The sequence below is a fragment of the Uloborus diversus genome, chromosome 1, assembly GCF_026930045.1.
Source record: "Uloborus diversus isolate 005 chromosome 1, Udiv.v.3.1, whole genome shotgun sequence".
Lineage (NCBI taxonomy): Eukaryota > Metazoa > Arthropoda > Arachnida > Araneae > Uloboridae > Uloborus > Uloborus diversus.
The window spans coordinates 137,885,300-137,905,348 of record NC_072731.1 but is presented as its reverse complement, the minus strand read 5'-3'; positions in this window follow the sequence as shown (position 1 = coordinate 137,905,348).

The window sequence follows — 20,049 nt, the reverse complement described above, 5'->3', positions numbered from 1 at the left end:
CAAAATATCAACAGTGTTGATATTTTGTAAAATAATCTGTTCCACATTTTTTTTTTTAAATTAGTTTCACAAATTCATGTGTAGATATTTGAGGAGTTTCTTTCCCTATTGCATGTATTTGTTAAATGTTAAAAATAAATTTTAAAAAATAATAATAATTTGAATTTTGGCTGCTTGAGTTCGAATAAAGTTATTCACGATCATGAATTGCAATAGGATCCTACTCGTTGGGTTTCTTGTTTCTACAAATGGAATGAAATGGAAATGACCAAGAAATTTGCACCCGTCATAATATGACTGTTGATTTTCTAGAATAGGTAATATGAGTCTGTAAATAATATAAATATTTTATGGCCGAATCTGACCTTTATCATAAAAATTATTATTTGCGTGAACACTTTATAACAATTGAAAAATATATTGAAGTAATAGCACCTGGGATGCTAACGGTAAGGTGGGAGCCTGGGGGTGGGGATAGAATCTGAACTAAAGTGAACGCTCTCCGGTCTGTGCGCCTTCCGATGTGTGTATGTACACTCAAACCTGTTTTTGTGCGGACTTTTTTTTGTGTAGTTTATAAAAATTATTTATAAAACGAGCGAAAATTTTTAAGGGTTTTTTTTTTTTTTTTTTGAAAGAACATTTTTAAAATCATAGGATTTGACCATTTTTTAAAATAACTTGACTAAGTTTAATATTTAAAAAATAATGCATTAATCGGTGCGCTTTCATTGTTTACGCTTCTGCAGATGACATCACAAATGATGAAATGCCATTCACTGATGTCACTCACAGAGCTCAATATTCAATTAGTTTCTTTACTCAAAAGTGTTGGCAATTATATGATTGATAGTAAGCGTAGAGTGCAATATGTAATTCGCTTCTTGATCATCATAACGTAGAAACGCGGTTGACAGATGCGCCAAAATACATCATTTGTGACGTCATAAAGACCACGCCTTATTTTCAAAATCAGACATTTAAAAAATTAAAAACTAAGCTTCGGAAAAATGAAAGTTTTTTCTAGCTCCATGTTATTTTTATTTATTTTTTGATTATGCTATGAATTTCCTTTTGTAAGGAAAAAAATCTGTACTTTTTCGAAATAGCTCTTGTGCACTAAACGTTTGTGCATCTCTATGCGTATTGTGCACTAATATACTACTAAAATCTACACTAAAGTTATTATAACATGAGATGTGCTAAAAATGGAAGGGGGAAAAGATAAATGACATTATTTTGGTGTCGGTAAAATATTGGTGCGAGAACCACGGACCCGTCGTAGAACCATGTATTAGTCACACTCTGATTTTAAATGTTTTTAAAATTATGTGAATGGTTCATTTTCTCAAATTGCCATCATATTTTCAACTTTTCTATTGTTCTTCTTCATTTGAAAAAGAATATTCCTAACCAGGCCTGTCAAGTGGGGATATCACGGGGGAGGGGGCAATTATGACACCCCTAAATTTTACAAACATACTAAAATTAGGCATTATGCTTGTTTTTTCCCGAACACAAAACCTTTGCCCCCCCCCCCCCCCCCGCGAATTTTTAAATGTCGGACCTGTTTGTTCCCAAGCGTACATTTTTAATTAAATTCTGTTCGTTGTAAAATATACACTACATTACGAGCGAAAAGAATGGCAATTGTTAACGTAAATTCCTATAACCCCCCCCTCTAACCCTCATCAGGGTCAAAAGGGGCAATGAATGACCCTCTCAAGTTTTGCGAAATGAATGTATTTACAGATTGCGGAGCGTGTTTTTTTTTTTTTTTTTTTTCGATGTAATTTATTGAGCAGAAAAAAAATTCGCATCTAAATGAGCATGTAAAATTAGAAATGAGGGCTGCCTGCCATATATCATCAATCTTAGAACTGTTGTATCCAAAAAGGAAACCCCAAGGGATTTTCAATAAAAAATTTGAAAATTATTCAAAGCTTTCAAAAAAAAAAAAAAAAAGTTTGAAAAAATATATTAAGAATTACGCATTAATATTTAAAAAAATCATATGTTTTCTGTGTTTAGTTAAAATTTTTTATTACGCGTAATTTTTGATATAATATTAAAATAATGACAAGAAATGCTCTTCACCTTTGTAATACAATGTTTATTCAGCACGTTTTCTCTTCATTCCTTTTTTTGAAATTGAAATTTTCGTCAAATGACGTACGCCCGACAATAAGTCGAGAAATCACGTATTCACAGATGCCAAAGCGCCAACGCTCACAATCACGCCAAGTGGAAACAAAAACAGGGGTAGCCAGTGGCGCTCTCTTTGTTGCCATGAGTTTCAGCGATTGCCACGGCCGTTAAGTATTCAGTGGGGCCATGCATGGTGATAACCTAGAAACAATATTGCCTAGTCTTTAGCTTCAAAAAGAGCGACAGTTGAAAAAAATGCCAAGTGCCTTAGCTATTGAAATGATTCCACAAAAAAAGTTTGGCTAGATTTCTGCTGATCAATTAAATATCCAGTTAACACAAATAAATTTAAAAAAACCCCATTAATTGCCTCAAAGTTGCATTAAAATGGAAAATAATCAACCAAATCCATGTATTATTTGCCAATCTTGTGCAAAAATCTTACTTCAAGATATGACTTGAGAAAAGCCTTGAACTATCACGAAAAGCAAAGATAGTCAACAATACAACAATAGTCGCTTTCGACAGAGAGTTGAGATGATACACTAAATATTGTATTGAGTTGAGGAAAGCCTTCGAACATGGAACTAAAATGCTCATAACTCGTTTTTCATTATACTTAGAATTTTCGAAAAGGTGCCATCTTCAGCAGAAAAATCAGAGCTTTCGATGGACATATAATGTTAATATGTGCAAGTATTTTTTCATACCCATATTAGAGAATTTATACAAAAATTGTGTTTTATTGCCCTCCTAAGGGGGTTTTGCCCCCCATAACGGGACGAAATCTACCCTATGTGTTATTCTGATGCATAAGCTGTATTATTGTAAAGTTTGATCAAAATCCATTCAGTAGTTTTTGCGTGAAAGAGTAACAAACATCCATACATGCATACATCCATACAGACAAACTTTCGCATATATAATAGTAGTAAAATTTTACCAGCGATTGGTAAAGCTAAAAATGGGGCTGAAGCTTGTGTGATTGGTGATGATACGGACTTACTAGTCTTGTTGACTGTTCACACACAAATTGAAAATTGTGGTACCAAAGAAAGGCAATCAGCAGGAAAAGTTGTACACTATCTCGGACATTCAGTGAGGCATTGAATATATGAAAGGTGTACTCTTAGCAAAATACGCCTCCACAGGATTTGACACTGTATCATCTATCTACAAGAAGGGGAAAATTTCACCGTATAGAAAAGTACAAGCCAACAGCGCTCTTCGTACGAAGCTTCTAGCTGACCCCAGTTCAGTGGCTGACGGATTGAGAAGAGATAAAATGGAGGGCGTGAAGACTTTCATGCATGAAGCCAAGACCTCCAAGTCACGTGATAGATTTTAACGCAAAGCAGTGGAAGAAATCAGGTTTCTTTCGCTTGTTTCACGCAAAACGTGCTAACCATTCGTCGTTGTTGCCTCACGTGACTTGGGGTCTTTGGGTCACTTTTTGCTAAGCCAATGATTGGATTTGCTCCCTCCATTTGAATTCGTGCTCTAAGGGCTGACGGAGGAAAGCATTTCCTTCTTGCGATGTTTGAAGCCAATAGAATACTGAAGATCTAGATAGCTTTTGCTACCAGTGTTACTGGCAGGCTATTGTAAAGCAGTCCATATATTCAATGTTCCAGTTGGCCGCACTACCCCCCCCCCCCCCTTTTTCAGCAGCTTCCATGCAGCATTCATATAAACCCTACAACAGATCCAACAGTGGCTGGATGAGAAAAAGAATCTGCTCCAGTGGGGGTGGAAGAAGATTGGTGAACACCTCAGATCAATTACAACAATGTGTTCTGCAGGCTCCCCAGGAATTACTTTCCCACATAGTGTACATTTGCAAAGACAAATGCGTCCATAACTAACGAGTGCAGAAATACTGGTCTAAACTGCTCAAGCATGTGCAGTAATTGCTCAGTTCCAGGATGTATTAACAGGGACGCTAATATCATAGACGATGATCTAGAAGAGGACGGTGCTTTGTTTGAAGAGGACTGAATACTGTGAATATCTTTCATCAGTATGTCGCATGTAACGTTCTACATTTTTATTAAATATTAGTATTGACACAGTTTACGAACTTCAAAAAGTTTGATAAAATATGGTTGCAATATACAGGCAAATATGCCTATTTTCTAAAGAAAAATCTTCAAAAGCTGCACTTATAAAAATGCTATCATTAAAAATGATATAATTATAAATCATAATTGTTACGCATTTTTACCTTTTAAAATTATCTATGTTGAAAATATATTCATTCTTATTCCTGCATTGTCTAGAGAAAATTTGAGATTCTCCGTGCCGCAGATTTATAAAGCCACGGCCCGTGAAAGCCACTTTTCCCTTAAAAGTAGAGCCCCTTAAGTAGGCAATGAGGTTGTCGTTCCTTCAAGGGCTTATCACAAACATAACACCGGCCCCTAAAATCGTAATTTGCTGTTACAAAACACAATTCATACAAAAAAAAATAGTTTCTTTACTCATAATGAATATTTTTTCTAAAAAAATCCGAAAAAATTCTATTTTTACACCCTCTGTAACTCTGGAACCGTTCACTAAACAAAATAATGCTTAGGACCATTTTGTTCGTAATTTAGTGTAGAATATTTTGTATATTGCACTTTTTGCTCTAAACGCCATAGTTTTCTAAATATTTCCGAAAAACTGATAAAAACTACTAATTTACCAACTTCTTTCCCCCCTCCTCCCAAAACCCGACGCTGAAAACGGTGTAACTTTTTACTAGCAAACTAGATATCATAACTTTTTATGGCTGAGGGTTTAGGATGCAGGTTTTCGTTTTTGTGCGGAAAAGTTAAAGGTTTTCTCAGCGAGGAAATTTTTACAACAGGGTTGTTTTTGATGAGATAAGTATTTAGGGAAAATTAGTGATTTTCAAACTTTAATTACTCCTGCCCATGATGTCCCTGGGGGTTGAATTTTTGTATACGTACTCAATGGCCTCTCAAGAATATGTATACAAAAAATCATTACCGTAGCCCCTCGGGGGCTGTGATAGAACCCCGGGAGGGTACAATTTGGGGGGTAAAAACGAGGGGGGAAGGGGAGGGGGTCAAATGGCACAAAAGACACATCAGTAAGGCACAAGGAATGTGTGTGCGAAATTTCTGCTTGATTCCTCTTTTCGTCTTTGCTGTAGCCCTGTCAAAGAAAGCGAAAACTTTTTTGAACAGCAATTTTATATCTTTAATACCTCCTCTCCCTGATGGTCCAGGGGATTATATTTTGGTTTACGGCGTCAGGGGCCACTAGAGATTAAGTGTACCAAAAATCAACTCCGGGGATTTTCATGGGGCTGAGATACAGAGGGGTAAAAAACCCGAAAAACCTCAATGTGTTCTGTCGTGTAATCTTGTTCTTGGTCGTTTTTATTTTCTTTCGTCTTTGGCGGTGGATTTGCTTCTGTTGGCTGCTGACGTTTGGTTTCCTTGGCGGGGCGCGTCCCGTTATCTCGAGAACTCGAGAAATCAAATCTCTTTAAATCGAGGAACCAACATCTCGAGAACTCGTACAGTTCATTGCTCTAGTTCTCGGAAAGTGATAATCGAGAACTCGAGCAGTCCATCGCTCGAGTACTCCGAAAGTGGTAATCGGGAACTCAAGATGTGATAATCGAGAACTCGAAAGACTATTATCGAGAACTCGAAAGACTATAATCGAGAACTCGAGATGTGATAATCAAGAACTCGTGAAAATCGAGTTCTCGAGTGATCATGAATAATCGAGTGATTTGATTATGAGAACTCGATTATGCCCATCACTATATCGGATTGTGCCGCACGTGACGGTAGAATTGCCCTTCACCATTCTTTCCGTGCTTTCTCAAAAGCAATTTTAAAACTCAATTTAACTGCTAAATTGTTTTACTTCAAAGGAGGAAAAAAAACCTTTTATGAGATTGAGCTTTGTGTAACTACGTAGCATAATTCTAATCTAAAACGAATCATTAATGGTTCTTTCCCCATTAATATTTTAATTTGATAAATCATATTCATAATTTCTTTTGTGATCAGAAGTAAGAATTAAAAAAAAAAAAAATGTTATTATCAATAAATCTTTTTTCAGCTAGTAGTTTGGAGTAAGTATTGAAGTGGCACTTATTCTTTTCTAAAGCTTTCTGTGGCAGCTGCAATCGATAAATCGAAATCGTCTGCCTAGCAACATTTGAGAACTGTTACTATCACTTTATTCTGTTTGCATGGCCTCATTACTTCAACGAAAGCTTCAGCGGAGATGGGAGAAATTATTTTTGTTTGAATGCAAAATTTTTTATTTCTCGTTTTTATTTTATTTATCACTTTTTTAAAACAACGTTATTTTTAATGCGGATTTTAAATCTGTGAAGCTATCTTCATTTTTTATTTTTAAAAATTAGAGATAACACAGTCTTCACAATATTGACACTGAAATTTTCTTAATTCATATGTATTTAAACCAGTTTTCTTTTATCAAAGTCTTAGTGAGTAATTTTTTCAACGCGGGGGAGGGGGGTAACTTTTGCCCATAACAAGTAAAAGAAATTCCTCTCATAATTAACCTGTGATTGTTAATTTTTATTTTTAGGCCATGTACGGGAAAGTGGGGGCAAAGTGCAATATAAGTAAAAAAAATTACTTCTTTCAAAATGAAAAAAATTGGAAATTTGTTTCGAAAATAACCGTACGTAAAGAAAGAGCAATGAATTTTGTAATAGAAACTTGCATGGAAACATTATTTTTACTTCTTGGCTGCAAATTTGTTCTTCCAAAAAAAAAAAAGTGGAAAATTTCCCTCTTTTTAGGTGGCAAAATGAAAAATAAAATATTTTTTAATAAAGCAGATTCTATTTGATAGTTGAAGAGATTTTTGGTCAGATGAATGAGTAATTAAAATAATGAATAAAGACATGAATAGATAATTTAACAATAAAAGTGTAACTGATAAAATAATAAATCATGTGTGAGAGAAATTACGAGTAAATAAAATAGTGAATGAATAAGAAAATATAAAATAAATGAATGAATAATTACATGAATATTTAAATCAAGGAATGAAAATGAATTAATGAAAAATGAACGCTTAAGTGATGTAAATAAGTGATTGAATAAGTGAACACGAAATAAACTACTTCACGTTGCCTCGCAAGCACTTGACAAATTGTACAAAACATTTAAAATAAACCCAGGCTTAATATTAAGTAGAAGCCCAGTGGCTTAGTGGTAACTCTTCGAGCTTCTACGCCGCAGGCCCTGGTTGGGCATGGTCGACTCAGCAGTTTATCCCTTTAGTGCAGTGATTCCTACCCCTTTTAACGTCGCGACCCCCTAAGTGTCCCCCTATATATTATATATATATATATATATATATATATATATATATATATATATATATATATATATATTGTGTGTGTGTACGTGTGCATATGCGCAGAAATTGCGAATGTTTTACATAATAATTCAAAGGTACTTGAGATATTTTGTTTAAGCTTAATGGGGTGGGGTTTTTTTTTTTTATTTCTGTAATAATTGCAGAAATAAAAGAAAGATAGTCTCGAAACTGTTAAACATACATTTTGGCACTTTCAAAATTCTTGCGTCCTAGCAGTGGCGAATGCAGGATTTGGTTTTCTTTAACTTTCATTCAAATGAATGAAAGCATTTTCTTGTAACGAGGCCGTTGCGATGTCAAAAAAATTGCGAAGGGATGTTTGTAAAACCTACAATTTTTTTCAAACGCATATGTAACAAGATAGAGAGAAAGTCTAGATTTATGCTTGGAGAGGGGGAGGGGTAGCTGTCATTACTAGCATATGAGCAATCAAATTCAGAGAATTGCGTTAGTTAGTGGAGAAAGAGAATTTAAAATATGAACCTACAGCAGTAGGTGTAACACTAGCAATGGTCCTTACCCGGAAATTGTTCAAAGTTTTAGTTCTAAAATTACATGCTCGAAAACTACATGGTGACGTTCGGAGGCGTGAGGTTCAGGGACTTCTATGAACGGTTTAATGTCGGAGACTCTGCCACTAAAATTTCTTGAAATTGAAGTTCTAAAAAACAAGTTTTAGACTATTTTGACCATGGGGGGGGAGGATAGGGGATGCTCGCTGATTTTTCATGGAAATGATATGCCCTAAATAAGCTCAATTGTAGACCATCTGTGTTGAAGTTAAGGGAAGAAAAGGGGTTCAGGCGACCTTTCCCCGGAAAAAATTTGAATTTGAGGTTCTAAAAACGCAATTATAGGCCATCTTTGTAAACGTAAGGAAAAAGGTTTGGATTCGGAGTCACTCTCCCGGAGTTTTTTCGGAATTGAAGATCCAGAAACGAAATTTTAGATGAGTTTTAATGATGGGCGAAAAGAGAGGATTTCGGGGTACCGTAAACGTAGGCTACTTTGACCTTAGAGTCCTTCTTTGGCATAAATGGATAAAAGGATACAACGTCCTCTGTCAACCTTCAGGGCGCAATCTTTTCAACATATTTTGACATATTTCACCAGAGAGCACTCCCAAGCACTCAATTATGTATTCCAAGCAGTTCTATAGCTCTGCTCAAGAAGCAACACGAGTGGTTCTGCATTCCTCGTGCTAACATGTGCCTACATAGCCTCTCAAACTTCTTCATGTAGAAACCGTTCTATATCAGTTGACTTGAAAAAAAATTTTTTTTAAATTTTTTGTTGTGAAATTTGTAAAGAATAGCAAAAATTAACTCTAAACAGGAAAAACACAAGAAAAACCTGGAATTATTGGCAACGGATAAATGGAGAGATTGCAGACTCAATTCATTAGGGCGCAGTTACAAGGCTTTCACTATGGAAGCTGAAGAGGAATTGTAAGTTGCAGGAGGTTTAGAAAAAACTACTTCTTACAAATATTGTTTAATTGTGTAGTAGTGTAGTGTTGTAGAAAGTTTATGGAATTTTATTATTGTAGAATGGAATGAGCTCAGGTTTTCAAAGATAGCTTTTCCTGCGAGAGGAGAAGGAGCGAATGTTGAGAGCATAGAGTGCACTAAAAAGTTTTGGAAGTGACCGAAAATTTAGGTCCCTTTGTTTTACGAATGTTGTCTTAATAAAATTATTCAACCTCCAAAACTGATGAAAAGATGGCTGTTCTCCGTCTGTAATTTCTGAGATAATAACTAGGTATGCATACACATAGTGAAAATGATAATAATTTTCCTTAAACAAACATGTGTGATTCAAACTTCTTTTAAAATGTATTTTTCATCCAAATAAATAGTTTTTCGTACGAATACATGTATTTCTTTAACTCTAATTAGTTCTACAGAGATTTTAAATAGAGAAAACCACTTTGGGCCAAAGTAACCCAAACGCAAAGGTAACATTTGCCCAAATAAAAAACACTAATAAAGGTAAAGTAAGAAAAAACAACGTCAAAAAAGCACAAATTGCAGATTACTGCAGACACGTGTTTCGGCGTTACAGGGAACGCTTTTTTCAATGCAAAAAATAATGAGCTTATGGATGAAAAGATATCCGGCAAAAGTCCACGTGCCTGCAGTAATTTGCAATTTGTGCTTTTCTGACGGTGTTTTTTCTTACTTTACTGTTCAGCACAAAGGTATTTATTTATCTTACTAATAAAGGGTAAAAATACTTGGAAATAAACTGATCACTATTCAAAAATTAAATTAAGAGATCTCTAGATGTATAAAACAAGTTTCCACAGCTTGGAAACATGAGTAGTTCCAAAATTATTCAGAAAAGAATGAGAAAAGCTACAAATCTGGTTCAAGGTATAGCACGCGTTTACGGTACTCCCAACGAACTTATTTGAAATTTAAGTCCAAAAAACAGAATAGTAGGTTATCTTTGATGACATGGGAAAATGTTCGGAGACCCTCACCCGGATTTTTTTTTTTTTTTTTTTGAAGTATAAGCTCTAAAATCTAGAGTTCATATGATCTCTAACTATGTGAATAGGATCAGCAGGCACTCCCCTGGAATTTTTTTTGAAATTGAAATCCTAAAAACCCATTTCTTGGCTATTTTTGACTAAGTTAAAGGACAGGGAGTTATTCTGGACTTTTCCCGGGAATATAATCAAAATTAAGTTTTAAAAAGGCAAATGCAGAACACTTTTCAGGATAAGGGTTGGGATTATAGAATCTCTCACAGAAATTATTCGGAATTGAAGTTCCAAAAACGAAATTTTAGACAATTTTGGGTGATGTTAGAAGGAGGGAATTCAGGACTCTTTTTGCGGAAATTTGTAGAGATTGCAGCCCCTAAACTAAAGCATTTTAGTTTTTCAATTATGCAATGATATGTTTTTGAATGTAGGAATAATGTTGCGACCCCATAAGAAATGCTTCACGAACCCCTTGGGGGTCGTGACCCACAGGTTGGGAACCTCTGCTTTAGTGGATCGATAAAATGAGTGCAAAGCGTGCTTGGGAACTAAACCCTGGTAGTTCCGTGTTCGACTGAACACCTAACTGGAACATCTGCACTGCTCCCCAGAATCCTCGGTCAAGAAAGCTGAGATGGGCACAGTAGGCCTTGGCCTTCATGAGCTGTTGCTGCAGCTCCACTCGGCTTGGTTTAACATCAAATAAATAAATACTGTACTGAATACTAGTAGATCTCAAATAATATGTAAGAACTTTATTATGTTATAATAACAAAAATAGTTTTTGACTTGCACAATATATTACAATATATGAGTATCATTTTTTTTTTTTTTTTTTTTGAAAATTGCTTTTTTTTTTCTTCTTCTTCTTACTTATCTCTTGGTTCTGAATCACATTAGATCCATGAGGTTGTTCGCCTTAATCAACTTCAAGTCAGAATTTTTTTTTTTTTTTCTGGGAACGCCTTTTTCAATGCAAAAAGTAATGAGCTTATGGATGAAAAGACATCCGGCAAAAGCCCACGTGCCTACAGCAATTTGCAATTTGTGCTTTTTTGACGTTGTTTTTTCTTACTTTACTGTTCAGCACAAAGGTATTTATTTATCTTACTGATAAAGGGTAAATATACTTGGAAATAAACTGACCACTATTCAAAAATTAAATTAAGAGATCTCTAGATGTTTGATCATCAGAGATAACTTTCTAGGCGGGAATAGACTACAAGCGGTACTACACGGTTAAAATATTACCAGGCAGGTGCTCAAAAAATAGAGTAAATGCAGTAGACCCTCGTTTACGCGGTTTTTTTTTACGCGGCTTCGATTTTTCGCGGTTTAAGATTTGACACCTTTATTTTATTGTATGCGAGTTTCGGTTTTACGCGGATGCGGCAGTGCAAAGAGATAAAATTTTCCCCTCTTTCAAAATTCAAACTCTTAAAAATAGCAGATTATGCGTAATCAACTGCATTTTGGCGTGCGAATAATCGAGCTTGAGCCACTGTAGACATTTTATGCGATTGGTTCCAGAGCTCTTTCCAGAAGTAAAGTTATTGAACTCACACAGTTCAGAACTTACTGGAAGAAGAGCTTTTAGGAGTGACAAAGGAGGCCAAAACCAACGAAGTCAGTGACGCACAACCAAAAACGTTCACATTAAAAAATTCGAGTCATTATTCCTAGACAATAGAAATTATCTTTCTGATTTGTTAATGAAGAAAGATTCTATCATGGAAATGACGCAAGTGATCATGAATACGTAAATGCTCTGCAATGAATTACATGGAAAAATTCTTAATGACTGCCAAAAGACTATCATAGCCAGCTCTTCTTTATAAACAAGGCACGAAATTAATTTATGTTTTCTTTAGGCATGTTGTGTATAAAAGTCGATATTACACATTAAACTTATTATACAATTAGTCATCACTAGAATGAAGTATTTTGTTATCTACGGAACCAAACCCCTATTTTAACACTAATATTAGGTCTCAATTTACGCGGTTTCGATTTACGCGGCATTTCCGTGGAACGGAACCTCCTCGTAAAACGAAGGTCTACTGTATTTCACCACTTCATTTTGCCTCGCTATTTTACCGTGCCAAATATTTCCCCACTTAAGTATACAAATCAAAAGGGAAAAAACTATTTAAACAAATTTAGTTAGTTTTAAACTTAAATTTAAGAGGAAAATGTAATTACTGTCCCTTAACGTAAGCATCTTTTGCGTTGAAAAAAGGTTTCTTTATAGCGCCGAAACACGTGTATGCAGTTCTCTGCAATTGTTGAATTTAAAACGTGACATATTTTATGTAAATTTCCACAAAAAGTGAACCACATCACTGACAATTTCATATTTGGATAAAACTATCCGAGAGTTTCTTTAAGACTGCTCTAAAACGCTGCTCCGAAATTCAAACAAACTGAATCATAACGAAACAAAGCAGCCGTAACAAAATCATCCCTTCTTCCAGTAAACACTATAGGCGTCAATAATAGACCTTGTTCCAAGTTTGGAAGGAGGCGGGAGAGCTGAGGGGGGTGCTTTGAAGCACATCTTTATGGATCTTAAAAAGGGGGAGTTCTGAGGATTTCTGGTCTGGTCCATCAAGGAAGTGCTCCCGATAAACAAGCAGAGCTCGCTTTTTATGAAGCAGCTATTTTCATCCAGCATATCTGCAGAAAGAAAAGAGCGACTTCGTGCTTAGTCGAGCTCCTCAACACATTCAGCAGCGGATCGTTCAGTTGTCTATTTTTTTTTTTTTTTTGGTCAAAAATGCAGTTGAAACTCGATTTTACGCAAACTTGTTCTATCCGTTTGATCGGATGGGACACTTTTACACACATGTTTGCATTTTAATCAAGAAATTTGAAATTCTCGTAATACAAATTAAATAATCGAAATTTCTCGTAATATTAAGTGCCAACTTTCAAAAAAGGTTTTTTCTTTTCATTTCAAGAAAATGTTAAGAAAGCTGATAGATACTTTATATTACGATATAATACCTGATAATTCCTCATATACAAATACAGGAATTAAAAGCCAAGGTTTAAAATTCTAAGAATAAAGTGCAAATATTTTCGTAAAAATGTGACAAAATGTGTGCAAAATGACCTGAACGAACTCTAATTTACGAACACTTACGATTTTGCGAACTATTCGCTTGTCCTGAAAAATTCTCCATTAAAACAATGCAATATTTATTCCTTTCTTCTTTTTCTTGTTTATTTATTCTTTTATTTTTTAAGAGCTGGAAATGGCAAAAATACCTTTTTTATAAACTCGGCGTGTGGTCAGTCAAAGTAGCTCTTTCCAAAGCATTCCAGCTCTAGTTACAGTAAATCTCAGGAAAGGAGATAACTTCTTTTATACAAATTGTAATTTCATCTTCCTCAGTTTTGCTTTTATTTTTATAAAGAAACTAGTGGTACACGCACGGCTTAGCCCGTAATAGAAAATTTTAATGGTCTTTTGGTTCGCCTGTATATTTACAAATAATGTGTGGTGAATTTTCTCGCCAGTTGGCTTGTACCCATGTTACAGTTCCATATTATGATATTTTCGTATCTCGCCAATTGGCTTGTGCCCATGTTACGGTTCCACGTTATGATAATTTCGTAATTTACTTGTCCATCTTATGATAATTTTGTTCTTAAAATTGGAATAGAAAAAGAACCACATCGAATTTTCGAAAAATCGCTTCGAGGTGCACACCCCCATGCTACAAGCTGATTCTGTGCCAAATTTCATGAAAATCGGTCGAATGGTCTGGGCGCTATGCGCGTCTCAGAGATCCTGACTGACAGAGATCCGGACAGAGAGACTTTCAGCTTTATTATTAGTAAAGATGAACTACTAATATTGGTCAGCAGACCTTGATACGATATGAATGTCTACACGACTCTGTGTTTGGACTCTTTTTTTTTTTTTTTTTTGCAACGAAACAAAAACTAAAATATGAATTAGTATTCATTGAACTTGCCACGGAAATATACGTACTGTACATAGTACAGCAACCAGTCTCTGTTCAACCGGGTATTTAGTTTTACCAGCTGTAATTCACTTAAGTACGAGAATCAAAAAACAAATTAGTAGAAAAAAAAATTATTTGAATTTTGACATGTTGAATTCAAATTATGTTTTTCGCAATCAAGAGTGTGTGTGTGTGTGTATGTAGTCATGTGTGTTTGTGTAGTTAGGCATGAGTGTATGGGTAGTTAGGTGTTTGTGTGTGGGGGGGATATCTGTGGGTGTTGTATGTATTTGTGTGTCTGTATGCATGTGTGTATGTGTTTGTGTGTGTATGTATAGGTGTCTGTATGCATGTGTGTATGTGTTTGTGTGTGTGTGTGTATGCATAGGTGTCTGTATGTATGCGTGTGTGTGTTTGTGTGTAGGTGTATGTATATATGTGTGCGTGTAGGTGTGTGTATGTATGCGGATGTGTGTAAGATATGTACGCAATCTCGAGACGGCTTTCGCTAGAGGAGCAGCATCGTGAGGAGCCAGTCGACGGTGATGCTGCAGAGGGTGCTGGCGGGAAAATAAAATCATAGGAACGCCAGAAACAGTCAAATGAAAGCAATGAGCAATCGTGATTGCTCAAAAAAAAAAAAAAAAAAGATATCAGAGAAAAGGAGAAAACACAGATTGAGGAAAAACAATTGAAATTAAATGAGAAAAGAACGAAACATATATGCAGAAAACTTAAAAATAAAGTTAAGAAACTTGAAATATACAGACAAATAACACTAATTAAGAATGACGGAGCGGAAAGATACCAGTTACATGAATAAAATCATTAAAAAAAATAAGAAAAAAAAACAGTGAACGCAAGAACAAATAAAAAAAAGTAATCAATCTGAAGAAAAATAAAGAGTTACTCGAAGATCGGTATATAAATTACAACGATTCATCATTCCCCAAAATCAAGCTCTGATGAATAAGGTCATTTTTGGACAATTTGATAAGAACTGTAATCAGAACAGTGATTTGAATTCCAAAAGTTTTGAGCAATGCTAGCCCTTTTAAGTTTCTGTCCAATGTTGGCAAGACCACATTGTCTGTTAAAATTATAAATTGCACAACAATCAAGAGGATGAATAAAATCTGTAAAAGAAGAGAACGAAAATTTATCAATAGGAAAAACTCCCGCCTCGAATTGGGATCGCTTAACAACCTGATTTTAGCAACCTGTAAACTAAAAGAGGAAAAGAATAGCAAAAGAACCAAATTCTTGATGTTAAAAGATCTGCTAAGAATTTTCTTTTGAGATTTTTTTGGCAAGTTTTTATAAATGGATTCAACTAATGTCTCAAAGTTACCATCAATAGCCACACAAGCGCGGGAAGGTAAAGGGCAGTACCGACAGAAATGAGTTTTTGGGATAGTTGAGGAAACACATTTGGGATTCCATACTGACAGTTGGGAATTGCTGGAATTTGATGTATGTTTCGTGCTCTATTTTTCAGCGGAAACCAAATAAGCAAGCTTGCACAATAAAGCTAAAATACAATAGATGGTAAAAAAAAAAAAAGGAAAAATGAAAAATGTGGTGGTTACGTTCCGCATTAAGAAGTTTAAATGAGGAGCAAAAGTTTACAGCACGAAACAAACATGTTGAAAGCAGAATATTTTTGATTATTAGTGTGGTTCTGATAAGTTGGGCTATGTGGGGGGGGGGGACTTGTGAATGTTTACTTATTTTTTAGGAAACAAGGAAAGGTTGTTGGCCATGAGTTGAAAGGTGAATTTTCGTAATAGTTTAACGCGTCCCTATTCCTCTGAACGCTCCAAAAAGAGGCAACCATTGTCAAGGGCATTGCTCAACTTATGAGAGTCACACTATAGGTTGGTGAGTCGATAATCAAAAGTAAGATATTCAGAACAATATAATGAAATGAAAATGAACAAAGAAACGAACTGTTTTGCTCAAAAGTACGAAACAGTCATCAGCATAGCGAACATAAAATGGAAACTAATTTTCGGAATAACTTAACTTCAATGTAATGCATTTAAATGGCATTAAGAATGGGGAAAAGTGGGTTTCTCATAACCAGACCGTCTGACGTAGCATAAAATTTACCATTAAAAACAAAAGAACATTGTTCTAAACAGATACAAGTAAGAAAAATAAATTCCTCAAATTCCTTACAGGCAAAATGAAATTCAAAAAATCCATACTTAAGGTGTACCAAAGAGCCCTCAACCGGAACGTTAGTGAACAAGGATTTAACATCAAAAGGAGCCATAAAAGAGCTATTTTGTCCGAAATTATGGGTGTTTTAAACACAAAACAGTAGAACTTTTTTATTGTGAATAAATTCTGTCTTTTAAGAGGAGAAAACACTGACACCAAATATTTAGCAACTCAATGAGAAGCTGTATCAATAGTGGAAGCAATAGGCTTGATAGGAAAACTAGCTCTGTATAGTTTCGGTAAAACATAAAATCTAGTGCAATTAGCAACGAAAGGAATAACAGAGCGTTAAATATTTCTGGAACTATTATTGCTAATTGTGCCAGATTTTTTATGTGCCTCTCCAGATTGAAAACCCCTGTCTTAGAGCATTGCTTGCCAATCCCTATTGTATTTATTTACTTATGAAGATTATTTTCTTTACTATCTCATAATCCTTTCAAAAGCATATAAGGCAATGAGAAGCAAAGGGATGTAAGTGCCAAAATTAAAAATTTGGAGATAACCATTACAAATGGTAGGTTAACCCCTCCTCTGTCTTGGGGCAAGAGGTAGTACCACAGTACTAGCGGCCCTGGTAGGTGCTGCTATACAGCAAGTTTTTGAAAAAAGAATTAGATGAATGCCTATACCAACCGCCGCAACTTTAAACGCGTTTTACTCAAAACTTGAAAATGTCCCGTTTAGTGCACTTCTTCAACGGTACACTTTTGAAATTACGACTAAAGAGAAGAAGTCGGTCCTTAGTCGATTTTAACCGACTAAGGAGAAAAGGGCATTGTGCGTCACCAGACGAGTCCATCCCCCCAAGAGTGATGGTGTACCGCACCCCCTCACAGGGGCGTAGCTAAGGGGGGGGGGGTTTGGGGACAAAACCTCCCCCGAAACGTTAGTCTCAAAAGAGAAAAAGAAGAGAGATGAGAAAGAAGAAGAAAAGGAAAAAATTCCAAGCGATTATATATATATATATATATATATATATATATATATATATATATATATATATATATATATATATAAAAGAAGTAACCCCCCCGAAAGTCGGGTCTAGCTACGCCACTGCCCCCTCAAATACTACGGAATAGCATCCCACAAAATGAGAGCAGCCTTAAATGAGATCAAAAATATTCTAAATTTAACCTTTAAATTTCAAGAACCCTCGTTGGCTCCCCTGGCATCGTTAGTGTTCAAGAAGTAATATAATAGTAGCATGTGCAATACTTTTCCAGTTTTCTTTCTTATTTTCTCAGAAGTGATACAAATTTGAATCAATGTAAAAAAAAAAAATCATAGTCGATGAAAAGACAAATGCCGACCGATCAACATTGTTTGAAATAATGACATTCTCTCTACTCGTTGGCTTTCTTAGAACTCAAGCTGTCATACAATTTGATATGCCCTTTGTCACAAGGAAGACAAAAATGGAACATAACTCGTTCATAATGCAACGTAGAAGTGGCATGTTACGGTTTTACGTCAACGAGATGGCGCTGCTTTTATCTCCCGAAGAGCAGACGATCCAAAAGTTTTAAACATAGCTACTTGCGCTAAAAGTTTCGCAGGTAACGGATAACGATTGAAAACGTTTTATTGGATTTTAAGCGACCGTGTAAAGTTCCTTTACAAGACAGCATGCTTATATGAAGTAAGTGTCATTACATTTATAGCACTATATTTGATACTCGAATTAACGATCACTATCAATCCAAAAATAGATCTCAACTAATTTAAATTGTCAAATGTTTGTCCACAGCACACTTCGAAAATATTTATAACACGTGTTTTATTGTTTTTATGGTTCGGTTTTTAAATGTTATACATTGCACGATTTTAAAGCAACTCTGGTTCACTAAAATTTATACCATGCATAATTGTTCGTAAAATGTAGTTTTTATTACAAATTTAGTGTCTTTTATTATAATCTTATTTTTAAAGTGAAACTTTTTCGGCGAAGGGCTTTGAACTTCTGATCCGCAACCTTTTTGTGTGACGGAAGTGACGTAGTTGCTGTTTTAATTGTTGCCAAAAAGAATGAAAAACAGTAGTAATTACTAAAATTAAAAACTTCTGCGTTTTAGTTGTTGACAGAACAATGAAAAATAATAGTAATTATTAAGTTAATTTTGTTGCTTAAATTTAACAAATTAATTTCAAGTCTGAACTCACGCAAGCATATAATTTATTTATTTTGAGCATTTTAGACTTTTTAAATAATGTAGGTTAGTGAAGATTTCCTTCATTCAAGTCAAGTCATCAGTTTAAAATCATGATCTAATGTTCAGACAAGAAATAAGTTTGTTAACCTTTATTAACAAAATTAAATTTATTATTACTGTTATATTTAATTGTTTTGGGGAACAACTACAAAGCAGATTTCGAGTATTTTCTCGTTGTTTATAATCTATTTTCTTTTTCAATTTTGTTGTGAATATGCCTGAGTCAGGCGGAGGAAGAGCAAGAGTGTGTAGGGAGAGAAAACGTGCCGGTGTAGTGCCAGTTTAGAAAGTAAAAGAGAAAAATCACGTGTCTTTACGATACATACTTTTTTTATTTGCCTTTTTATTAGTTACATCATTTAGTCTCGTAGTTTAGGCTTTTTTTTCTTTTCTTTTTTTTTTTTTTGATACAATGCTTAGAATGTCAGCATTCGTTAAATTGTTGTCATCCGCTGAAAGACATTAATGTGAACCAATATCAATGATCATATTTTCGTCGATTTTGACTTTTCAGAAATCTAACCACTACCAGTCTTTTCTCCCCCCCCCCGTTTTTTTTTTACTTTTCAGAAATTCGCCTGATTAATTAGTTTGTGCACCTTACTTCATACCTAAAAAACATAAAGCTAATTTTTGGCCATCCATAATTGAAATTTTTTGATAAGATTTATCGTCAATGAAGCAGAGCTGTTTCTAAGTAATACATTCGCTCAAAATGCAACTCGAGTTTATCGATGTTGGCAGGCAAACAGAGAAAGAGTTTTTAATTTATGTTTCACTGTGATAAATATATAACCTTTTTCTCAACTGCTTATTCGATTTTCATCAGATTTTAGCATCTAAATTTCCCCCGCTTTAAGGTTAGTATTACTACACATTATGGAGGAGTTCCCATGACCTCAAGAGCAATGGCGCTAGTGGCAGATACAGGGGGAGGGTCATGGGGGTCATCATCCCCTAAACCATCGACACCCTTGTACATTCACGTTATGTTCAAACAATTTATGAAAAAAATGTAAACGATCGCAGCAATATTTTTAATTTATAAAAAAAATGTAAAGTAAGTATTTGAAATATATTTCTTTTTATTGCTTATTAAATTAACTTGTAACGTTTTTACCCCATTGGGTGCATCACTCCTGGCCGAATCGGAGCTTTTTACTGACACCTAAGCAACAGTAATGCTCCCCCCTCCCCAAACCGTAGGCTCGCTCGTCGGGGAGGGAGTTATTCCTGAGCATGTCCCCCTTCCCTCACAAAAGGTAGTCTGTATCCACCCCTGAATAGCGCGCCCCCTTCAAATACCACAAAGACTCTCTCCCCCGAGAGCGAGAGCACACGAAAGAAAAAATATATATATATCGCTAAAACAACCACTTCAAAAATTTTAATGGCGCAAACCGCAAACTGCGCCATGACCCCTGACCCAGGTGTGAACCCCTACCTTGACCTCTTCTTCATGTCACTGACTGCAAGGTAGCTGTTTTATTTGTCTTCCTCTGCATGTTGTAATCAGAGGCGGGCGCATGTGATGTGCAGTGTCTCTAGTATACTTAATGTCCGTCTATCACTCCAGGTTGTAGTTGTCAGTTCTCAGTGCGTAGCA